This window comes from Chiloscyllium plagiosum, unplaced genomic scaffold, assembly GCF_037043375.1.
Source record: "Chiloscyllium plagiosum isolate Xiang-an unplaced genomic scaffold, Cpla_swu_hap1 HiC_scaffold_5, whole genome shotgun sequence".
Taxonomy (NCBI): domain Eukaryota; kingdom Metazoa; phylum Chordata; class Chondrichthyes; order Orectolobiformes; family Hemiscylliidae; genus Chiloscyllium; species Chiloscyllium plagiosum.
Genome location: NW_028270143.1, coordinates 72,206,212 through 72,224,118, shown reverse-complemented (window position 1 = coordinate 72,224,118; position 17,907 = coordinate 72,206,212). Strand labels below are relative to the sequence as shown.

Below are 17,907 nucleotides of genomic sequence, written 5' to 3'. Positions count from 1 at the left end.
AGCTAAAGTACAAATGGAGGACATCTGGTGCAGGATGGATTTAAACTTCAAAAACCTCAGTCTAAGCCCTGGGGAGACTAATCCAAGATCAGAGGTTTGAGAAACAAATCAAAGCTAAAGTAGAAAGGCAAATTCTCCATCTGTGAGCTGCTGGCAGGAAGTAATTGCCTAGAGCAGGCATATTTGAGAATCCTGATTTAGATTTGCTCTGTCTTTTCCAGTTACTTAGAATAATGGTCATAAAAGTAGACACTTTTTGTGGACCCAAACTATCAAAATGCACTCCAAATGGCTGAATATTGTCTGGGAACTCCAGCCACACTTTAGTTCCATCTTTCATTGATGTCCCAAGGTGATCTTTCTTTCAGGCAGACAGAATCCAAGGCTCCATTATAGCAACTGAAAATATTAAACATTGAATTAAATATTTGCAGCATGGGAGTAACTTTACAAGAAGAACTACTAGATGTCGTCTTTATCTAAAACTTGGAAATACCTCATAAGTTTCACAAGGGCCTAAAAAATGCTGAAATGAAACACAGCAGGAACAGACTACAGAACAAAGGGATTTGATGGTCTTCATCCACAATCGCAAAACGCTAGCATCCAAATTTAGGTGATAGGGAAGGCAAAGGAATATTCTATCTGCTAGCTAATTTGCTATTACAGTATATAGGCACATATCCCTGTAAACACTTGGAGCCCAACCCCAAGGAGCCAAAGTCCCTTTAGTCTCAGCAGTGTGTCTGGGAGCAATGACCACTGCTGAAAATTCTCCCAATTGAGGGAATGTAGCAGTGAAGCCTGCCTTTGGAAGATGTGTGAGTTCTGGTAAGTCCCAGGGCTAGACAGGTAGCCAGTGTGGGTGAGGAAGGGTGCTTGGTGACGTTGGAGTTTGTTGTTGTGAGGCAGCCACTGCTACTTGGGGAATCTTCAATGAATGACAGTGTGTCTAATTATGATACACACCACCCTCCCATGTCTGGACTTTACCAGGTTGCCCACCCATATGCCAAGGTCCATCTACTGCTGGTAGAATGCCACTGGCTTAGAGAACAGGCCCTTAACTGGCCACTTAAGAATACAACTGATTTCTGAATTGAGGACTGCCCTTACTCAATGCTAAAAGAATGCCAAGATGGCAGAAAGGTAATAGGCATGAAACCCCCTAACCTATCTTGCCATTTTATAGGTTCCCATAGCCCCGTTTACCAATAACCCTCAGGGTTGGTAAAATTCAACTCCCCCGAGTAAGATTTTCAATAATAAATGCAGCCAAAAACCGTTTCACAGAAAACAAAGGAAACAAATACAGGGGAAAAGGTAAATCAAAAGAAATAAAGGCAAACAAAAGCTGATTTGTAACTAATTTCTCATCTTAATTTTATAATTAATGAACTCAAAGTGCCACATAACATATAAAAATTAACCCTTGTTTCTTTACACTAGATACAGATTTCCAACGCCGTTTCATTAAAAAAAATTGGAAAGTTGGGTACACAGACAACTTTACTGACCATTAATTTTAATGGATGGAAATTAACATACAATTATCTTTGAAGTGAAAACTGTACAATGATGTATATTGTGAAATATTGTTTAATTATGGTTTACACCTTGATAACCATGTGCTGACCTGCCACTGCTGTGCTGTCTACAGCAATCGATTAAGAGAATCAGACCATAATATTGATAAACTCAGGATAAAATTACAATTAATTTGAGATAATTATATAGGAATACAGCAAGTTACCAATGATGCACCCTAGTAGTACAATTTCACTTAAATCATTCCCAAAAGCAATTGAACTATCTTTGGAATGTATTTCTTACATAATACATTAGCTTGGAAAGTTTTCATGGTAACAATCTTTCATTGATGTCCCAAGGTGATCTTTCTTTCAGGCAGACAGAATCCAAGGCTCCATTACAGCAACTGAAAATATTAAATATTGAATTAAATATTTGCAGCATGGGAGTAACTTTACAAGATGAACTACTAGATGTAGTTCTTATCTAAAACTTGGAAAAACAACCTCATAAGCTTCACAGGGGCCTAAAAAATGCTGAAATGAAACACAGCAGGAACAGACTACAGAACAAAGGGATTTGATGGTCTTCATCCACAATCGCAAAAAGCTAGCATCCAAATTTAGGTGATAGGGAAGGCAAAAGGAATATTGACTTTTATTTCAAAGGGAATAGCGCATAAAGGTAGGGAAGCTTTTCTAAAACTAGTCAGACTACAAGCACTAGTCAGACCACAGCTGGAATACTGTGAACAATTTTGCATCTCTAACCTAAGGAAAGATATACTGGCATTGAAGGCAGTCCAGAGTAGATACCAGGTGTGGAGGGACTTTCTTATGAGGAGAGGGTGAATAGATTGGGCCTGTATCTGTTGGAATATAGAAGAATGAGATAAGACTTTTTCAAAACATACAAGATTCTTAGAGAATTTGATAGGACAGATGTTGTTTTCCTTGAGTCTAGGACCAGAAATCATAATCTCAGAATCAAGGTTTGCATGTTTAAATCAGAGATTAGGAGGGATTTCTTTTCTCAGAAGGTAGTGAATGTGTGGAATTCTTTAGAAGATTCTTGAGGTTGAGTCACTATGTATATTTAAGGCTGAGGTGGACATACTTTTATTCAGTAAGGGACTCAAGGTTTATGGAGTTATGGCAAGAAAGAGGATTTGAGGATTATGATATCAGTCACAATCTCATTGAATGGCAGAGCAGACTTGATGGACTGAATGGCCTATTTTTGCTCCTATATCTAATGGTCTTATGCACTTACAGTATTGGAGTGGCTTAATAACTTAGGTAACAATGAAATTTTGGTCTACGTTTTGCAATCCAATATTCTAATTATATTCAATATTTCCAGTTCAATAAGGGAAACAAATACTCAGCTAAAATCTGTTTGGGAGGAATGACCAACATGTTAGTCAAAGAACTGTTCTAAATGTAATGTCTTAAAGGAAAAATGCCAGAATCTAAATAATAGAGTTCAAGATCAAGACACTGAGATGTGGTAAGAGATATGGCCATGGAAAGATTTGAACACCTGGATGAACATTTTAAATTTATGAAGCTGAGGTATTTGTTAGTGAAAGTGGAATGATGGATAAACGTTTTGAAAGATTGACAACAAAGAATTTGATGGCCTGAAGTTTATGAATGAGGCTTTTGTGGCAGATGTGATGAGATAGAAATGAAAAAGATGGTCTGCAAGAAAGTGTTTAAGAATAGGGGAAGGCAGATTTTATTGTGGATAAATCTACAGCACAAGAAGTTGCATTAAAATGGAATTAACAAGAGTACAGGCCCAACATGTTCCATTTAGGATGAAATGTAGGAGCAACAGGGCCAGGGAAGCTTGGATGTCCAGGAATATTCACACTGAATATGAAGGAAAAGAGAGGCTTTTAAAAGGTTTATTGGTAGCAAATCAATGGAAACCCTGGTGGAGTATAGAAAGTACAAGAGAGATCTTAAGAAAGCAATTAGGAGAACAAAGAAAGTGCATGAAAAACCATTGTGGGTAAGACTGAGGAGAATCCCAAGCTATTTACAAGTGCATTAAGGGGAAGAGGAAATAGTAGGGACCAAGAGGGCAAATTGGGTTTGGAGCTGGTGGACATTGGCCTGGTATTAAATGAGTACTTCACATCAGTCTTTACTTTGGAGAAGGAGGATACAGGTGTAGAATTCGGGAATAAGGACTCTGAGGTTATTGAGTAGCTTGATATAGGGCAAGTGAAGGTATTAAATGTTTTGGAAGGCTTAAAAGTGAACAGATCCCCAGGTCCAGATGAGTTGTAGAACATTCCTGATGAAGGGGTTCTGCCCGAAATGTTGATTTTCCTATTCCTCGGAAGCTGCCTGACCTGTAGTTTTTTTCCAGCACCACTCCAATCTTGACTCTGATCTCCAGCATTGGTAGTCCTCACTTTCACCCAGATGAGTTGTATCCCAGGCTCCTGTGGTAAATCAGGGAGACATTTACAAATTTTGACCCAAATTTTTAATATCTCTGTAGTCATAGGACAGCACTGAAGGACAGTTAATATGATTCCACTTCTCTAGAAGGGTAGAGATAAAATGGGGAATTATAGACCAGGGAGTTTCACACCAGTGATAAGGAAACAATTAGAGAAAATTTTGAAGGAGGGAATTGATCTCCATTTGTTGAGACAATGTTTGATCAGAGGGAGTCAGCTTGGCTTTGTCAGAAGTAGGTCAAGCCTAACCAAACTTGATTGAATGCTTTGAGGAGGTAACTAGGTGTGTAGATGAGGGTGGTGCAGTTGATATAGTTTATATTGACTTCAGCAAAGCCTTTAACAAATGATGCACTTTGGAAGCAGCAATTAGACAAGGCAGTACACAATGAATGTCAAAACACTAAGAACCTCAGAAGAACAGAGGGATCTTGTGGTACTTGTTCACAGATCCCTGAAGGTGGCAGGACAGGTAAATAGGGTAACTGAGAAGTCATATGGAACACTTGCCTTTATCAGTCATGGCATACATTAAAAGTGCAGAGAGGTTATTTTGATTAGTAACTGGAGTACTGTTCGCAGTTCTGGTCACCATATTATCATAAAGATGCCATTGCATTGAAGAGGATGGAAAGGAAATTCACAAGGATGTTTCCTGGGGTAGAGCAGTTTGACTATGAAGAGAGGATGGATCAGATTGAATAGGTGGATAGAAGAAAGAAGGGGATGTTGCTAGGTTGAGTGTAGGAGGCTGAGGCGTGACCTTATAGTGATTTATAAAATCATGAGGGACATGGATAGGATAAACAGACAAGGTCTTTTCCAATGGGGTGGGGGGAGTCCAAAACTAGAGGGCATAGGTTCAAGGTGAGAGGGGCAAGATATAAAACAAACCAAAGGGGCAACCTTTTCACACAGAGGATGGTGTATGTATGGAACAAGCTGCCATCGGAAGTGGTGAGGGCTGGTACAATTACAGCATTTAATGGGTATAAGAATAGGAAGGGTTTAGAGAATATGGGCCAAGTGCTGGCAAATGTGACTAGATTAGGTTAGGATATCTGGTCAGCATGGACGAGTTGCACCAACGGGTCTGTTTCCAAGCTGTACGTCTCAATGACTCCATGACCTGATTGAGGTGTATAAAATTATGAGGGACATGAACATGGCGGAAGGCAGTTTTTCCTCTTAGTTGAAGGGTTATGAACAAGGGGACATACTTTTAAGGTAAAAGGAAGGAAGTTTAGAGGTGGTTTGAGCAAACATTTTCACTCAGAGGGCAGTGGGGATCTGGAATGCACTGCCTGTGAGGGTGGTTGAGGTGGGAAACCTTAGAACTTTTTAAATGTACTTGGATGAGCACGTGAGACATCAAAACATTCAAGATTATGGGCCAAGTGCTGGAAAATGAGACTAGTGTAGATTTAAAATGGTTTGTGACTCATAGACCAAAAGCCTATTCTGATGGACAGTATTAAAAACATGGATGCAAGCAGCCCTTATGCAACAATGGTATGGATTGGCAGATTCAGTTCAGAATTTAATAGGGCGATAGTGTTTGTGAATGGTGGTTCAGGCTGACACAGTGACCAGAAAAAGCAGGTGCATTTTTTATTGAGGGTATGGAACTGTGGACAGGCCAAAGATGGTGTCTTCAATTGTTTACTTGGCAAAAATCACAGCACACTCAAGATTGATTGTCAGATAAGCATTCTGATAGCACAGATCCAGTTTCAGGGTTGAGTGTGGAGTGAATGGAGTGTATATGGAAGCGGACAGATGAATACAGACATTTTAGCCAAGTAACAGCATCTATGTGACGTACCAGGAGCAGTGATGTCTTTCTGTAACTTTATAGGGCATTGATAAGACCAGACCCAAAGTATTATAAGCAGTTGTTTTGGTCTCCTTATCTGAGAAAGGATATTCTGGTTATTGAAACAATGCAAATAATCTTTACCACACTGATTCCTGGAAAGTCAGAACTGATGTGTGCAGAGAAACTGGATTGATTAGGATTATATTCAGCAGAGTTTAGAAGAATGAGGCGGAATATCATTGAAACCTGTAAAATTCTAAAAGGACTAGACAGGATAGATATAGGAAGGCTGTTCTCAATAATCAGGGAGGTCATAATTTAGGGATAAAGGGTAGGCCATTTAGAACTGTGATGAGGAATTTCTTCACACAGACAGTGGTGAGTCTGTGGAATTCTCTGCCACAGTAAACTACTGAAATCAAAAAATTGAAAATGTTCAAGAAGTTGTAGGTATAGTTCTTAGGACTAAAGGCTTCAAAGGATATGAGGAGGAAGCTTGAACAAGATACTGAGTTGGATGATCAGTCATGATCAATTGGATAGGAGAGGAGACACAAAGTGCTGAATGGCCTATTCCTGCCCCTATTTACTATGTTTGTGTGTAAAAGAGGAGGGGAAATGAATGGATTCTTCAATAATTCACTGTGGCAATACAAGTGATAGCAAGAGAAGCCATTACTAAGATGCTCAATTATGATGAGCTAGAGTCAAAAAGTGTGGTGCTGGAAAAGCACAGCCGGTCACATCCTGATGAAGAGTTTACGCTTAAAACGTCGACTCTCCTACTCCTTGGATGCTGTCTGACCTGCTGTGTTTTTCCAGCACCACATGTTTTGACTCTGATCTCCAACATCTGCAGTCCTCAGTTTATCCCAGTATGGTTAGCAAGGCAAAATCCAAGTCAAATGAGCATGGCCACATTGAGCTGAAAATTGATGAATCACCGAAGGAGCTGGCATGATATATTGTGGAAGGGGAAGGAGTACAGTTCATGTATCACTGTCATGGACAGAGACTGTCACTCTCAACTTGCTTAGAACCATTTTCAAAACTTATTTGGATTCAAGCTGGAGGTTATAGCAATGAATGGCATGATCTGGGGGCAACACATTGTGTCAAGAAAAGCCTTAAGACAGCAACTACCCTCTTCTCTAGATATTTAGTTCATATCTTTTGTGTTTGACACTTCTGTCATTCAAAAGTTACAGGAAATGCTGGAAATCAAGAAATAAACTTTCAGTGCAATTTACTGAAATAAAGGGTCGAATGCAAGACTAAGACAAATTTCCAGTTATCATTGAAGGCTATATTCCATAAGTTGAGTTACGTGAAAAATAATAATATAAGAATATATTTAAAAACAGCTTTTTTATTAAACTATATTCAATGCATCATTGATAAGGCATGAATTGCAAAAACAAGGAAAATCAGAGGTTTCTTTAACAAGTATTAAGCTGGAATCATGTGATCTTTCCTTACTTTGTGTAGAAGACTACAGGTTGCTGCATTTGTCTGCATTATTTTCTCCTTTCATAACCTATCGATTCAGCTGAATATGTAATATATTTTATGCTGCTGTAAAAGTGTGTAAGAAAACTTGAAATTTATATTTATGGTTTTATGGCATTGCCACACCTGAAAGGATGCTGAAACTTTTAGATTTATCAATTTTTATGCCAGTGGCACATTAATGTTTTGAATCATCCTCCAACCTATGAATTTGCTTTGGTTTTTTTTCTGCTGAACAGAGGAAAAGACTGGAAGGAGTCATAAATGTTACTTACCATAAAGTGACATTTGTTTCCTTTGAAAATGTGGTGAACATAACCAAAAGACGAAATTCTTGGTTAACTCCTGTACTTTCGTGTTAAAAATTTGCAGGTTTGCTTAGTGTCAATCCTGTGAGGGTTCCTTCCCAGCAAAATTATGAGGCAATATATACCTGCAGTTGAAAAACTCAATGGATTGATGAGCCCATTCTGAACAATACCAATTGTATCCGGGTAAATGGCTAATAGGTTTGCAATTTTTTCGGGTACGTATGTCAGTGCTTGAGAATGGAATGCTTCTCCATTTTTGGCACTAGTGTCAGTAAGAATACCTTTAACTCTTGTTTTCACCTCCTCATTCTACACACCATGAATGTGACTGTACTTAAAACTCTGCTGTCTGTATCGTAACTCTCACAAAAGGTAATTCAAAAGCACAAAATCCAGCAGGTAGCCTTTCCACTGCCGACATGCCAACTCCTGATCTCTCTGAAATTTTACAGGATCTGGGAAGGCTTTGGATATTGGACTACTGAACCCCTTAAGTGACTGAATAATGGTCAGCATAGTCTGGCAGTTTAGCTCCATGTGCTGGAGTCAGGCAAGTTGGCCCTGAGTTGTGGGGGGGGAAAGAGCTGCGAGGGAGTGGTTGCACAGTGACTCGTATCTTGCAGGTTAACTCATGCCCATTGGAAACATTCACCAGCAAATTCACCTCCCCTTACCCCACGCTTCCCCTGGCCTCTTGAACTCTGGCTCTATCCCCTTTTGCCAAGACCCTCAACCTCAAACATATCAGGGCTCTGCAGCATGGTGGGATTATCTGCAGTCCAAGCAGTAACCACTACTCCCACTGGCTCTGCTACTACAGCTAACTGTGCAGTAGGGCTGGAAGTCTCATGTTCAAGCAACTAACGTTGCTCCAAGCATTAAACTGCTGTGAAATCATCATCAGGAACATGGATGGGTTCTCCCCATCCAGCCTTTTAGCCAAGGGGTAGAAATCAGAGCGAGCACCCCATAAAATTCACATCAAGGTTCCATACAGGCACAGAGTTATAAGCTTGTACACCAAGAACAAAGGCCCTTCAGCCCACCGAGTCCATGTTGGTCATCAAGCATCTATCTATTCTAATTCTATTTTCCTGCACTTGGCCTGCAGCCTTGTATGTTATGAGGTTTAAAGTGCTCATCTAAATACTTCCTAAATTTCTTAATGTTTCCTGCCCCTAGTATCCACTTAGGCAGTAATTACAGATATCCATCATAGAAAGGATGTTGTGAAACTTGATGGGGTTCAGAAAAGAGTTACGAGAATGTTCCCAGGGTTGGAGGGAGAGGCTGAATAGGGTGGGGCTGTTTTCCCTGGAGCGCCGGAGGCTGAGGGGTGACCTCATAGAAGTTTATGAAATCATGAGGGGCCATGGATAGGATGAATAGACAAGGTCTTTTCACTGGGGTGGGGGGGAGTCCAGAACTAGAGGGCATAGGTTTAGGGTGAGGGGGTGAAGATATAAAACTGACCTAAGGGGCAACTTTGTCACACAGAGGGTGGTACGTGTATGGAATGAGCTGCCAGAGAAAGTGGTGGCGGTTAGTACAATTACAAATTTAAAAGGCATCTGGGTGGGTATATGAACAGGAGGAGTTTAGAGGGATACAGGCCAAGCGCTGGCAAATCGGACTAGATTAATTTAGGATATCTGGTCAAGGTGGATGAGTTGGATCACAGGGTCTATTTGTGTGCTGTACAAGACCCTTCCCCTCCCAACCACTGGGTAAAAACAATTCTATTAAATCCCTTCTAAATTTCCACCTCCTTTCCTTAAAACTGTGTGTCAGTTCATTGACCCCTCTATTAAGAAAAACAAATTCTCCCTATCTAAGCCCCTCATAATTTTGAGGGTCAATTATATCTCCCCTCAACCCTCTCTGCTCCAAGTTTAAATACCCCATCCTATCTAGTCTCTCTTCAGAACTGAATAAACTCCAGCCCAATTGTCCCTCTTCATAGCTAAATCAAGTCCAGCATATCTAGTCTCTCTTCATAGACCAGGCAACATCCTGGTGATCCTCCTCTGCACCCTCTCTAGTGCAATCATATCCTTCCTAATATTGTGGTGAGAAGAACTGTTCACAGTATTCCAGTTATGGTCTAACTAACATTATATGGAACTCCATTATAATCTCCTTCCTCTTGTATTCAATGCCTTGACTAATAAAGACAAATATCCACTGTATTTTCTTAACCACCTTGTCTACCTGTCTTGCTGCCATTAAGGAACTGTGGACATGCACACCAAGGTCCTTCTGATCCTCTAAACTACTGTTAAGACACAGAGGTGAACTCATGTTAATTAAACCAAACACCCAGAAAAACACATCTTGCCTCATAAACTGTTAAAATATGAGAGCCAGAGAACTCCCAAATTTCACTTTTACTATAAAAGTGAACATTAAACAATTATTCCCAATTCTAACCCCCCCCCCCCCTTTCTCTTACTGCTTATTACCTGCCTCCAACGTTATAACAATATGCTGTTCCAATAAGACATTTATTAAAATTACATCAACTTAATTTCAAAAACCACACAGCCTCTGTCACCTTATGTGACTTCACACTTCTGGCTGCTGAATTCCCTGGGTCATCTTCTTTTTACTGTGAGTATGTTTCATATGGAGTGTTAGAGTGTTTTCTAATTTCTTGGATAGCAAGATGTTAGGTCTCCAGGTGTTTCTGTCTCGATGGCAGTTGGTCTCGCTGTCCAATTTTCATAAAGTCCTCATATTATATCCCCCTCAATATCAGATCATCTCATTGGCAAAACAATATATTCAAACTCAATTGGGCTTTAGCATCCTGGGACATAATTTAAACTGATTAGTTAAATTCGAATTATTGTCAAAACAACAACCAACTCAGGTATCCTTTTCACAGCCAAATTTTACATATTTTCAATTTTCTAGTACACTCTGAGACTGCCGTTTATTCATATCACAGGTGCTTGCAAGCTCTCAGTTCAGAACAGCATTCACTCTTAGACAGACAGCGTATGCCTTCAACTTCGTAACACCTCCCCCCTTAAGACAAAATGAGCCATCATAATGAAAAGATGGCTTCATTTCTTTTTCTAATTCTGAATCCCATTACAATGAAATAGATAAGCCATTAATCTAAGTTATACCAATGTTATATATGTAAGCAGAAATTAATATGAAATCTGTCAAATCTTAGCTACACCTTTTCCTTAAGTCCATGATAATGCATCTGCTATCATACTTTTACAATGTGCAAAATGTATAATTTGTAAGTTAAAAGTCTATAACATAAGACTCCAACAAAATAGTGTCATATTTTTGTCTTTAAATCTTTCCAAGAATGTAAAAGGATTGTGGTCAGTGTACACAACCGTCACATATTGTTCATCACATAAACATTAAAATGTTGTAAGACCAGAACCAAACTCAATGGTTCTTTTTTGATGGTGGAGTATTTTCTTTGGTGGATGTTGAGTTTCTTTGAAAACTAGCTAATTGACTGTTCAGTTCTATCATCATCTTCCTGTAGCATTACAGCTCCAGTTTCTATATCACTAGCATCGATTGCAACTTTGAAGGGTTTCAAAAAATTTGGTTTAGCTAAAACTGGTGCGGTGGCAAATACTGCTTTTAAATTCTCAAATGCTGACTGGCATAGCTCTGTTCACTCATAATTTGTGTTCTTCTTTAGTAAATCTATTAGCAGTGCCACCACATTGCTGAAGTTTCCAACAAATTTCTGGTAGAATTAGCTTGGACCCAAACATCGAAGCACCTCTTTCTTCAAGGAAGGTCATGGAAATTCCTCAATGGCAATCGTCTTCGCATTCCATGGAGTCAACCTTCCTCGACTGATATTGTCTTAAGAATATCACCTCTGCATTCTCGAATTCTGTTTTCTTTAAGTTCATTACCAGTTTTGCTTCTCATAATTGTTCAAAGAGCTCCACCAACTATACCATGTGATCTTTCCATGACTCACTAAAGATCACAACATCATCCAGATAATCTGCACAATTTGTTAATCTGGCCACAACTTTTTTTATGATTCTTTGGAATGTGGCTGATGCATTCTTTATTCCAAAGGGCATCCCTTTGAATTGATATAGCCCATTTGGGGTTACAAAGGCAGAAACTTTCACTTTCTCTGATAAAGGTACCTACCAATAACCAAACAGTGAATCCAACTTTGTGATGTAAGTGACTTGTCTAACTTTGTGTATACAGTCCTTCAATCTTGGTATAGGATAGGAATTCAATTTTGTTACGGCATTGACCTTCCGATAGTCCATACAAAATCATTGAGTCCCATCGGGTTTGGGAACTAACACAATTGGTGAACTCCACTAACTCTGACTCGATTTGATGATATCTTCATTGAGCATCGCATCTACTTCCTTGTGGACCTGTGCGGCTTTGAGAGGATTAAGCCAGTAGGAGTGTTGTTTTATCGGAACAGCATTCTCTACTTCCACCTCATGCAGAATAGTATTAGTCCTCCCTATCTTATTCCTGCATATGTCCTCATTCTGCTGCAACAAACCTTTCAACTTGGTTCTTTGCTCCTGAGACAGAAAACTCACTAACCTACCTCACTCCTCAAAGACTTCCTCATTATTTAATGTATTTTGAGGCACATCAAATTCCATGACATCTGGATTTGATTTCTCACTCTGTGGGGCAGTAACTAACACCTCTTTCTCCAGTTTCTTGAATCTATTACAGTAAGGTTTCAACAATATTCACATGACATGACCGATACAATTTGTTTTCTATCCGGCATCTTTAACAGATAGTTTACCTGACTCAACTTTTTTTTCAAACCTGGGTACTCCTGCTAACAATACTAATACATCATCCCCATGGGAAAATGTCTGAATTTTAGAGTTTTTATCTGCCACCTGCTTCATTCTATGTTGTGCCCCCTTCAGGTGCTGTTTAGCTAACTCACTTACCTGATTTAATCTATCCCTTGCCTCAGATACATTGTGCAAGTGTGAGATCTTTGACTCTGGACCTATCAATTTTTCTTCAATTAATTTCAAAAGCCCTCTTACATCATGTCCAAATATTAACTCAAAAGGAGTAAACTAAGTAGAATAATTTGGGGCATCTCTAATAGCAAACAATATGAATGGGACACCTTTATCCCAATAATTTGGGTTATCCTGACAGTACACTCTTAACATGGCCTTCAGAGTCTGATGTCACCTTTCCAAAGCTCCCTGGGATTCAGGACGATACACACTTGATTTAAAGTACTGTATGCCTAAGCTACCCATGACTTCCTTATACAGCCTAGCAGTAAAATTAGAGTTTTGAGAAGATTTGTAGCTCAGGTTGAGGTTCTGGATGTAGGTTTGCTCACTGAGCTGGAAGGTTCAGTTTCAGATGCTTCATCACCATACTAGGTAACATCACCAGTGAGCCTCCTCTCCGTCCCTTTTTCCTCTAACATGGATCTTCTTTCCCTTTCTTTATCTTCTAACTCCATTTGCCTCAATTGCAATTCAGGTTTTTCAAACTCTACTGCACCTGTCTGTTTCTCTGAAAAGTTTGTCCTTCCTCTGTCTTTCTAAACTTTCTTGGTAAATTTAGGAAGCATCTTCAAACCCCAGAACCTCTTCAGTAATCTTAAGAGCCATTTTCCTCATTTTTAATTTGACCAACCACAAGTAACCAAAATTAAACAAATTTTCTCACCTACGTTTTATTTAAGGATCTAAGACACTAATCGACAAGTGTTTAAATCTTCTAGGATATTTTGTACCCCAAATCTGTTCAATTATGTCCAAATCTCAGACTGGGTCTATCTAAACCTGTCCAAATCTCAGACTGGATCTATCTAAACCTGTCCAAATTTACCCAGATCTCAGACCCAAGCCCCCAAACTGTTATGACATGGAGAGGAACCCTTCTGTTAATTAAACCAAGCACTCAGAAAATCTCAACTCACCTCGTAATCTGTTAAAATATGAGTGGCAGAGAACTCCAAAATTTCACTTTTAAAGAAAATAACATTACTTTTTTTTACTCTAGAGCTGAACATTAAACACCTATCCACAAATCTAAGCCCCCTTTCCCTTAACTGTTTGTTACTTGCCTCTAACTCTATAACAATATGCTGTTCCAATAAGACACTTATTAAAATTACAAAACCACACAGCTACTGTCAACGTCTGTGACTTCATTCTTCCGGCTGCTGAATTCCCTGGGTCATCTTTCTTTTTACTGCGAGTATGTTTCATATGAAATGGTACCTTTGATAGAGACTGTTTTCTAATTTCTTGGAGAACAAGATGTTAGATTTCCAGGCATTTCTGTCTCGATGGCAGTTGCTCTCTCTGACCAATTTTCAAAAGGTCTGCATTTTATACCCCTCTCAACATCGGATCATCTCATTGGTTTGATGTTGGCAAAACAATATATTCAAACTCAATTGGGTTTTAGTATCCTGGGTCATAATTTAATCTTAAAAATGTGTTGCTGGAAAAGCGCAGTAGGTCAGGCAGCATCAAAGGAGAAGGAGAATCGGCGTTTCGGGCATAAGCCCTTCTTGAAGAAGGGCTTATGCCCGAAACGCCGATTCTCCTTCTCCTTTGATGCTGCCTGACCTACTGCGCTTTTCCAGCAACACATTTTTAAGATTAAATTATGACCCAGGATACTAAAACCCAATTGAGTTTGAATATATTGTTTTGCCAACATCAAACCAATGAGATGATCCGATGTTGAGAGGGGTATAAAATGCAGACCTTTTGAAAATTGGTCAGAGAGAGCAACTGCCATCGAGACAGAAATGCCTGGAGATCTAACATCTTGTTCTCCAAGAAATTAGAAAACAGTCTCTATCAAAGGTACCATTTCATATGAAACATACTCGCAGTAAAAAGAAAGATGACCCAGGGAATTCAGCAGCCGGAAGAATGAAGTCACAGAAGTTGACAGTAGCTGTGTGGTTTTGTAATTTTAATAAGTGTCTTATTGGAACAGCATATTGTTATAGAGTTGGAGGCAAGTAACAAACAGTTAAGGGAAAGGGGGCTTAGATTTGTGGATAGGTGTTTAATGTTCAGCTCTAGAGTAAAAAAAATTAATGTTATTTTCTTTAAAAGTGAAATTTTGGAGTTCTCTGCCACTCATATTTTAACAGATTACGAGGTGAGTTGAGATTTTCTGAGTGCTTGGTTTAATTAACAGAAGGGTTCCTCTCCATGTTCCTCTCTTGAAGAAGGGCTTATGCCTGAAACGTCGAATCTCCTTCTCCTTTGATGCTGCCTGACCTGCTGCACTTTTCCAGCAACACATTTTTAAGCTCTGATCTCCAGCATCTGCAGTCCTCACTTTCTCCTCATAATTTAATCTGATTGGTTAAATTGAAATTGTTGTCAAAACAGCAACCAACTCAGGTATCCCTTTCACAGCCAAATGTTGCATATTTTCAATTTTCCAGTACAGTCTGGGACTATCATCTAGTCATATATACAGGTGCCTGTAAGCTCGCAGTTCAGATCAGCATTCACTCGCATTCACTCTCTCCTAAAGGTACAGTACATGCCTTCAGCTTCATAACAACTATCTAGAATCCTACAATTCATCATGTTGTCCCTTGCTCTGTTAGTCCTCCCAAAACGCCTCGCTTCATACTTTGAGAATTAAATTTCATTTGTTATTGCTCTGCCCATCTGACCAGAACATCTATATCATCCTGTAATCTATAGCTTTCCACCTCACTATTTACCACACTATCAATTTTCATAGCAAGCTTTCTGATCATACCTCCTACATTCATGTGTACATCGTTAATATACACCACAAACAGTAAGGGAGCCAGCAAAGTAGTGTGGTACACTACTAGACACAGACTTCCAGATATAAAACCACCCTTAGATCATCATCCTCTTTTTGTGTTGCCACTAAGCCAATTCTGGTCCATTACAGTATGTTTATTAACTTGTATTAGTTTTGAGTTAAGCAATCCTCAATTTCAAAATTCTGATAATTGTTTCCAAATCTTTCCACTACCTCTATGACTTGTACCCCATTCCTCCACCTCTTCATGTCTGTAATCTCCTCTAGCCTGGCATACCTCAAAGTTATCTGTGCTGTTCCTGTTCTGGACTCTTTATGAACTTTGATTTTAATAGTGCAACCAATGGAAGTTATACCTTCTTAAATGATTCCTAAATTTATCTACTGTCTTTGCTCTTTGACGATTTTCTTTAAAATGTGGCCAAGTTGTCTGTCTTTTTTGTATTAGATCTTAAAACATAGGAGCAGAAATTAGGCCATTCAGCACATCGAGTCTGCTCCACCATTCAATCATTGTTGATAGGCTTTTCAACCCCGTTTTCCCACTTTCTACCCATAATGTTTGATCCTGTTGGCAATCAAGAAATTACCTATCTCTGTTTTAAATATACTCAATAACCTGGCCTCCACAGCCTTCTGTGGCAATGAATTCTACAGATTCACCACTCTCTGGCTAAAGAAGTATCTCTTTATCTCCATTCTAAAGATCTTCCCTTTGCTCGAAGGCTACATCTTCAAGTCCTCGTCTCTCCTGCCAATGGAAGCATCTTTCCAACCTCCATTCTGTCCAGGTTGTTCACTATTCTGAAAGTTTCAATCAGATCCCCTCTCATCCTTCCAAACTCCATCAAGTATAATCCCAGAGTCCTCAAACATTCCTCATACATTAAGCCTTTCATTCTCGGGATCATTCTTGTGAATCTCCTCTGGACCCACTCCAGGGTCAGTACATCCTCCCTGAAATATGGGGTCCAAAATTGCTCACAATACTTTAAATGTGATCTGAACAAAGTGTTATAAAGCCTCAGAAGTACATCCCTCCTTTTATATTCTAGTCCTCTCAAGATGAATGACAACATTGTATTTGCCTTCCTAACTACTGACTCAACCTGCAAGTTTACCTTAAGAGAAACCTTGACTAGGCCTCTCAAGTCCCTTTGCACTTCAGGTTTCCATATTTTCTCCCCATTTACAAAATAGTCTATGCCTCTATTCTTCCTACCAAAGTGCATGACCTCACACTTTCACACATTGTATTTCATCTGCCACATCTTTTCCCACTCTCCTAACTTATTTAAATCTTTCCGCAGCCTCCTCACTTCTTCTATAGTACCTGCCCCTCCACTATCTTTGTATCATCTGCAAATCTAGCCAGAATGCCCTCAATTCCTTCATCATTCTCTCATAGTATGTGAACACAGCTGGCAAGGATGGAATCTTATTGTTTGTCCCTCATTGCCTTTGATAATATGGTGGTGTATTGTTTTCTTTAACCATTGGAGAACTGGTGGTGTAGTTACTCTTGGAAGGGAGTTTCAGGATTCTGACAAAATGGCACTGAAAGGATGGTTTTCAATTATTTCATGGAATGACGGCATTGCTGACAAGGTCAGCATTTGTTGCCCATCCTTAACTGCCGTTGTTCTGACTGCTTCGGTCATTTCAGAGGGCAATTAATAGTCAACTATATATCTGTGGTCTGGGGTCATGTGTAGAACAAACAAGGTGAGGATGGAAAATTTTCTCCCCTAAAGTGTGTTAGGACACTAGATTTTCTTTTTCACAACAGTTTTGTGGTCATTACTGAAACTAACTTTAGATTCCAGATTTATCAGTTGAACCCATGTCCCCAGAACATTAGCCAGAACCTCTGAATTACTAGTCCAGTGACATTACCACCACACCATTATCTTGCCTTGCACGAATGTCTTGTTTTTTGACAGATTTTGTTTGGTAACATTGCTGAGAAGTAACTTGGGATTTATTTTTATGAGGCCAGAAGTATTATATAAGTAGTGGGAATTGTTTTGAGACATTCATCTCAGGCCTCAGACAAAAAAAAAACTTGCACCCTTGGGAGTGTGATAATTTTATCTTGGCATCAAGGTTATAAACATTACTTACTTGGATGTAAAAAAATTAACAGTTACATGTTTGATTTTTTGTTAAAAAGGTGGTTGCCATATCACATGGTGAAAGACTACAAGTATGGCTATGGTTAGTAAATTTGCAAATGACACCAAAATTTGTGGTGTGGTTAACAGCAAAAAAAAGGTTACCTCAGAGTACAATGGGCCAGAGTGGCAGATGGGAGTTTAAACCAGATAAATGTGAGGTGTTACATTTTGGCAGGTCTGATACACTTAATGGTAAGGTCCTAGGGAGCGTTGCCAAACAAAGAGACCTTGGAGTGCAAGCTCATAGTTCCTTGAAAGTAGAGTCACAGGTAGACTGGGTAG

At 39.3% G+C, this 17,907-nt stretch overlaps 1 protein-coding gene and 1 long non-coding RNA gene across 4 annotated transcripts in view; one reads left to right on the top strand and one right to left on the bottom strand.

The window, feature by feature from the left end:
• The window catches only part of LOC122549946 (zona pellucida-binding protein 1-like), a 74,615-nt gene that overhangs the window by 35,746 nt on the left and 20,962 nt on the right, over positions 1-17,907 (top strand). The window lies entirely within an intron of this gene.
• LOC122549948 (uncharacterized) overlaps positions 1,515-17,907 on the bottom strand; it is a 46,493-nt gene continuing 30,100 nt past the window's right edge. The window contains exon 3 of the long non-coding RNA XR_006311708.2: positions 1,515-1,936. This is a non-coding gene — a long non-coding RNA (uncharacterized LOC122549948). The remainder of the gene's footprint in view (positions 1,937-17,907) is intronic.